This window comes from Muscardinus avellanarius (assembly GCF_963383645.1).
Source record: "Muscardinus avellanarius genome assembly, chromosome: 1".
NCBI classification, from domain to species: domain Eukaryota; kingdom Metazoa; phylum Chordata; class Mammalia; order Rodentia; family Gliridae; genus Muscardinus; species Muscardinus avellanarius.
The window spans coordinates 226,850,008-226,857,836 of NC_137786.1; positions in this window are offsets into that span (position 1 = coordinate 226,850,008).

Sequence of the window (7,829 nt, forward strand, 5' to 3'; positions counted from 1 at the left end):
ATCATGGGAAAGAGGAATAACAATGGAGCAGTGAATGCCCACAACCCCACAACATCAGAATCTGATAACACAGTAATCCAGAGATCTCTAGAAGATCAAATCAGGAAAATAACTGTAGAAATAATAGAGGACTTTTGAAAAGAATTCAGAGAGAGTCAAAAAGAGATAAAGGATGCAATCATTGAAATAAAGGCCTCAATTCAAAGTATAAACAACAAATTAGACCAAATGGAGAATAGAATCTCGCTTTTTAAAGATGATCATTCGAAAAATGAACGCATAGTTTCTAATTTAGAAAAAAAAATATCTGACAGCAGGAATCTGACATTGAAGAAATATGGGCCCATTTTAAGAATAATTGGAATATAGGAGGGAAAAGAAGGTGAAACCAAAGGGATCAATAATCTCTTCAAGGAAGTAATAGCAGAAAATTTTCCAAACATAGAGCAAGAGGTCAACACACAGGTCCAGGAAACTTATAGAACTCCCTTTAGACAGGATCAGAGAAGAGGATCCCCATGCCACATAATTGTCAAAATGACTAATGTGGAAGCCAAGGAGAGAATCTTAAAGGCAACAAAAACAAAAGGCCAAGTGACATTCAAAGGAAAACCAATTAGAATCACTCCAGACTTCCCAAACCAAGTCATGAAAGCCAGAATGGCATGGAGTAACATATTCCAAACTCTGAAAGAAAACAACTTCCAGACAAAAATTTCCTACCCAGCAAAACTATCCATCAAATTAGATGGGGAAATAAGCTTCCATGACAAACAGGAACTGAAGGAATTTATGTCTGCAAAACCAGCACTAGAGAAAATACTCAAGGAGATTAACTGCAAAGAGGAAATGGGTAATACACATAAGAACCAAAGAAACAAGAATTCCTATCCAGCAGACCACTAGGCAAAGAAGAATAAACCGTATCTCAAACAGAAATAAGATCTTAATATGTTGGGAATTAATTATTATCTCTCTATAATCACACTGAATGTAAATGGCCTCAACTCCCCAATAAAAAGACATAAAGTAAAAAAATGGATTAAAAGCCAGAATCCATCCATCTGCTGCTTACAAGAAACACACCTTACAAGTAAAGAGAGGAACAAACTCAAGGTAAAGGGCTGTAGCAAGGTAATCCATGCTAATGGTACTCGAAGACAAGCAGGAGTAGCAACTATGATATCAGACAAGTTAGACTTCAAACCCAAACTTATTAGAAGAGACAAAGAAGGTCGCCGTTTACTGTTAAAAGGAATAGTCCAGCAAGAGGAAATAACAATAATCAACATCTATGCCCAAAACATAGGGGCAGCTACTTTCATAAATCAAACTCTGTGTGACATGAAGTCACACATAAATCCCAACACAATAATACTGGGAGACTTCAACACACCTCTCACAATACTAGACCGATCTTCCAGACAAAGGGTCAGTAAAGATGTCTCAGAACTAAAGAACACCATTAACCAAATGGACCTGTTGGACACATATAGAATATTTCACCCAACTACAGCGGAGTTTACATTTTTCTCAGCTGCTCTCAGAACCTTCTCCAAAATAGATCACATCCTGGGACACAAAATGAGCACTAGCAAATTTAAAAAATGTTACATACTTCCCTGTGTCATTTCAGACCATAATGGCATGAAACTAGAAATCAACTATAAGAAGACCCAGAGAAACAACATAAACATGTGAAGACTGAACACCACACTTCTGAATGAAGAATGGGTCATAGAAGATGTAAGAGGTGAAATCAAGAAATTTCTAGAAACAAATGAAAATAAAGATACAACATATCAAAACCTCTTGGACACTTTGAAGGCAGTATTAAGAGGAAACTTTATAGCACTGAGTGCTCAGTGCTATAAATTTTCAGATTTTATCTGAAAATCTTCAGATAAATAGCCTAATAACACACCTCAAAGCCCTTGAAAAGCAGAAACAATTGAACCCCAAAGCCAGCGGAAGACAGGAAATTATTAAAATTAGAGCAGAAATTAACGAAATAGAGAATAAAAAAAATACAGAAAATCAACAAAACCAAAAGCTGGTTTCTTGAAAAAATTAACAAGATTGATAAACCACTAGCCAACCTAACTTAAAAAAAAGAGAGAATCAACCCAAATTATGAAGATAAGGGATGAAAAAGGAGACATAACTACTGACCGCGTAGAAATCCAGAGGATTATCAGAAACTACTTTGAAAAACTATACTCCAACAAAATGGAAAATCTGGAGGAAATCGACAACTTCCTAGATAAATACAACCTTCCTAAACTGAGTCAAGAAGATATAGAACACTTAAACCAAGCAATAACAATCAAAGAGATTGAAACAGCAATAAAGAGCTTACCATCAAAGAAAAGTCCAGGACCAGATGGTTTCCCAAATGAATTCTATAAAACCATTATATAAGAGCTAACCCCAATACTATTCAAACAATTCCGGGAAATAGAAAAAAACGGGACTCTCCCAAATACATCTATGAAGCCAACATCACACTAATACCCAAACCAAATAAAGACAGTTCAAAGAAGGAAAACTATAGGCCTTTATCTCTGATGAACTTGGATGCAAAACTATTAAACAAAATACTAGCAACATGCATTCAAAACCACATCAAGAAAATCATTCCCCATGACCAGGTAGGGTTCATCCCAGGGATGCAAGGCTGGTTCAACATACAAAAATCAATCCACGTAATTCATCATATAAACAGAAGCAAAGACAAAAATCACATGATCATCTCAATAGATGCTGGAAAAGCATTTGATAAAATTCAACATCCATTTATGATAAAAACACTGCAGAGAATTGGAATAAAAGGAACATATCTCAACATTATTAAGGCAATCTACAATAAGCCCACTGCCAACATTATATTAAATGGGGAAAAACTTCAAGAATTCCCCCTAAAAACTGGAACGAGACAAGGATGTCCACTATCACCACTTCTCTTCAATATAGTACTAGAGACTCTAGGCAGAGCAATAAGGCAAGAAAAGGAAATCAAAGGAGTACAAATAGTAAAAGAAGAACTCAAGCTTTTACTGTTTGCAGATAACATGATACTATATTTAGAAAACCCAACAAACTCAACCAAAAGGCTCATAGAACTGATCAACAAATTCAGCAAAGTATCTGGATACAAAACCAATCTTCCTTCACGAAGGAAGAAATTTAAATGGCCAATAAATGCATGAAAAATTTTCAACATCCTTGGCAGTCAGAGAGATGCAAATCAAAACTACCCTGAGATTTCACGTAACTCCATCTAGAATGGCAATCATTTAAAACACAAACAACAACAGGTGCTGGGGAGGATGTGGAGAAGTGGGAACTCTAAGACATTGTTGGTGGGATTGCAAATTAGTGCAACCACTTTGGAAAACAGTATGGAGAATCCTCAGAAGAATGGGAACAAATCTACCATTTGATCCAGCAATACCACTTCTGGGTATCTACCCAAAAGAAATGAAACCAAACTACCAAACTAATGCATGTGTATCTATGTTCATAGCTGCACAATTCACCATAGCCAAACTATGGGACCAGCCAAGATGTCCATCAACAGATGAATGGATTACAAAACTGTGGGATATGTACACAATGGAATTTTACTCAGCCATCAAAAAAACTCAATTACATCATTTTCAGGGAAATGGATGGAACTGGAGGACATTATGCTAAGTGAGATTAGTCAGTCACAAAAAATTAGAAATCAGATGCTTTCCCTAATATGTGAGAGCTAGGGAGAAATGGGTCATAGGAGGAACTCTTGAAAGAGGAAATCCTATAGAGGAGCAAACAAGACAACCTAAAGGAGGAGAAACGAGGGGGGAAGAAGAAAATCTCTAAAACACACAATGTACTTAAACATATCGAAGTCAATCACCAAACCAAGCAAGAGAGGAAGGGACGGGGAGAGAATGGGGTGGGAATTGGGTAGAGGTTAAATCAGCGATGAGTACATGTTTGTACACACAAGTTTTTTACCCCAATATGATGTTTGAATATAATGCACCAATAAAAAATTTTAAAAGAAAAAAAAGCCAGAATTTTAAGTTTCCCATGCACCATTTTAAAAATTCCAGCAATAAATAAAATCCCGTAAGCTTCCGTAGATGAGGGAATGTTTGCCCTCCGGGTATTTTTATTCCTTGGTGAGTCATCATAATTGCTTAACAAGATAATCCATACTGGTCAGATATTATCTTTTGTTTGAGTGCTCCCCCACCCAACGGCCTTTCCCATCCACCTTCCCAGATCTGATCCTTTTATATCTTGGTACTTGAGTAACAAGATATATACTCTACTTCTTTACGCCTCTCTTCACAAGCACTGTCTTAACTACTTTCTTCATCAAATAGAAAATTGGCACCTTGTGTTAAAAAAAAAAAAACTGAAAGGTAATGAGGCATGAGCCCAGCTATGTTCTTAAAGAAAACTTCTGGCAGAAATCAAGAGACAAAAGAGAAAAATAAAGGCTTCTTCACAGGCCCCATCGGTGAACAAAGCAGGGCCTCTTCGGGCAACTAAGACCTCAAGATAAGGCATGAAATTGCTAGAGAAAAGAGGAACAATGCTTAAGCCAAGCAAAACAATTCTCTCACTCCTCCCTTCTGAAAATTAAGTCAGCAACTGTATAAAAGAACGTGCATGTTCTGAGCTCGGGGGCTCAGACCTGGGGCTTTGCTCTGTGAGTCTCACCGAAGAATAAAAACCTCCTCTATCCTAACCCGGCCTCTGTTTCTTGTTCTCCACACACCAAAGCTTTCTGCAACAGTAACGCTCCACACTAAGCAGGTGGGTCGAAACGTTATTCTGACCTCTTGCTAAATATTCTCTTCATTCATTTCTGTCCTGTTACTGATACTCACAGAGAGGCGATCCCTGAATTCAACTACTTGCCCTTGGCAACTTTTACACATTCTAATGCTCATTCGTGTTCAGGATTTTTCATCGGGAACAGAAGAGGTGAAGTACTGACTTTTGCCCAGGTTCCTGATCACTCTGAAGCAGGTAGGGACCAAGGCTTGGAAGCAAAGGTGGCAGTTGTTGGACAACTCATGCTCCCTCAGCCCCGCCCACTGGCTCTCCCTTGTGCCCGCCCATTGGCTCTCCCTCCACCCGCCCACTGATGCTCCTGGCCTAGGCCCACTGACTCTCCCTATGCCCCGCCCACTGACGCTCCGTCTATCCCACTCATTGATGCTGCTTGGTCCCGCCCACCTACGCCCTCGGCTCCGCCCGCTCGCGCATGCGCACTAGGATGCGCCGTTGCCGTTGGAGACCTTCGCCCCTGCAGAGCTGAGGCGGGCTGGGCGCTGGACTCGGGCTCCTCTTGATGGTCAGGCAGTGGCATCTGGGGACCTGGCGCTGAGGGGCCATCGGCCGAGATCTGCCGCTTCAGCGGACCTGGGTGCTGGCGTGAGGACCATCCAGCACCAGAGAGCCCTGAGCCCGAACCTGGACCACAGGTGAAACTCAATCTAAGGGACTTTGAACAAGTAAAATGAAAGGTAATGCTGTCTCTTGAACTTTTCTCTGTTATGCATGCTTATTGTCCAAATAGAGACTAGTTTATTCTGATAAACACATTATTTGGACACTACATTTTTACTGGATTTCTGTTCAAAGAGGTCGGAAGGCAATTCTTTGATTATTGAAAGCAAAAAAAAAAAAAAAAAAAAAGTGTGACCATGCTTTCAGATTTTACCTCTTGTGAAAATATCATGAAATTCTACTAATTTCCAGACTTAATTTTGTCTTTCGTTTTGTCTTAATGCTAAAGAAATATAAATCAATCATAAAAAAAACTGAATGCAAAAAAGGTGACGCTGGTGACAATGCGCACATAAGCACAGATCAGCATATGCGGAACTGAAGAAAAAATTCACATCTTTATGAAAACATTAAGAAAAGTTCTTCACTGTCCACAGTGTTCAACATGTAACCACTGTAAGAGGATATAAACCAAAAACATTAAATTTTACTTAATGCAAAACAGTTTCACATATATATATATATATATGAATATACATAGAGAGGGGTGGGGGAGAGACACACATAAACCTAGACTAGCCATGTCATGAAAAGTCAAACCAAATTAACAGAGGGTTTCATAATGTCCATCTCATGATTCAGGTAAACTAACCCTCAGGGATATATTTGTTTGATCAATTAATGAGTCCTTACTTGTGGCCAGCCATCATCCAGATTTCTGAAGAGCTCAAAAGAAGCCGTACTGGAGGAGCAGCCCTGCCCCACCTGGGGACTGGCGTCAGCATGGGCGGTAAACTATGTGGGGAACTGGAACAGTGTTTGGCCCTTGCAGCCCGGCTGGACACAACGGAGCAGCTCTTTGTGTCTTAAGTCCACAAGCCATACAGGAGACTGAATACTGTGCCCTCCTCTACATTCCTCATCTCCTATTTATTGTTGTTCTGGGAATTGAACCCAAGGGGCATTCTACCTCCAAGTAACACTCCCACCCTAATTTACTTTTTGTTTGGAAATATGGTCTCCCTAGGTTGCTGAGATTCTTCCTATGTTACTGAGGCTGCCCTCAAACCTGGGATCCTCCTCTCTCAATCTCCCAAGTACTGAGATTACAGATGTATGACACCACCACACCCTACAAACCTTCCCCATCGCTTAATGCCTTCCTCTCTCCCACCACAGAATGAATTCCTTGGCTTTTTTTTTTTTTTTTGGTGGTACTGAGGTTCCTGGAAGCCCTTCTACCTCCGGGCTACACTCCCAGACCTATTTTTACATTTTTATTTGGAAACAGGGTCTCCTAAGCCAGCGCGCGCGGCTGGCTTCGAACCTGCGTGATCCTCCCAAGAGCAGGGATTACAAGCGTGCACCACCACGCCCGGCCTGAATTCCTTGCCTTTTGAAAGCATGCACTGACTTGGGATCCAGTCCTGAAAATCAAAAGCTAGAACACATTGTAGTAGAGAAACAAGAAGCGTATCTAACAGATTTTTTAGTTGGAGCAGGTTTTCTAAAGCTTAGTGCTGGAGCTGTTGGGCCCTGTAATGGCCAGCTGGCCAGCATGAGGCTAGAAAGATGGGTGGAGAGCAGCTCATGACGAGTTTTATGTGTCCTCTGAACATTTTGTTTTCAACTTATTTTTATTATTTTTACTTATTTTAATTTTATCTAAAGACAGTGAGGGGTTGCATGTCTACTGAAGATGCTAAAGGTGGACAAGTGGACTTTAAACATGAGCTCTTTATAACTGTTCTAGAATTTCTACGTAAAGAAAGTTCGGAGGTGAAAAAGGACTGCAAATAGGACTAAGCTACTCGTTCTTAGGCCATTTGGGGGTTAGTCGTGGAATCACCAGAAAATATTTCCTTATTTATTCATTTATTTAATTAGTTAGTTGTACAAAAATAGAATGTATAACTGGGTTGTAAAATAACCAAATTTAGAATGTTATTTGAGGGCATTCCATCCAATTGTTCCATAAATAGTAACACACACACACACACACACACACACACACACACACACACACTTTTTTTTATTAGTATTTCTATAAATACTTCACTTGAGGCGGCTTTAGTGAGGGCCTGATTATAGTGATGCTAAATATTTTACTCCCCAAGTCAATTCATGGTACTTATACTGTTAAGCTACAAATGTGAAAAGAATATATCTATAACAAAAAGACTTTATTTTTATATTCCTGCTTTCTAAAATGTGATAAATAATATCAATATAGATAAGACTTAATTATTACTCTACATTAATTCCATAATTGTGGGTTTTATTTAATCATGGCAGAGGTCTAAGCCTTTCTTTTGTTA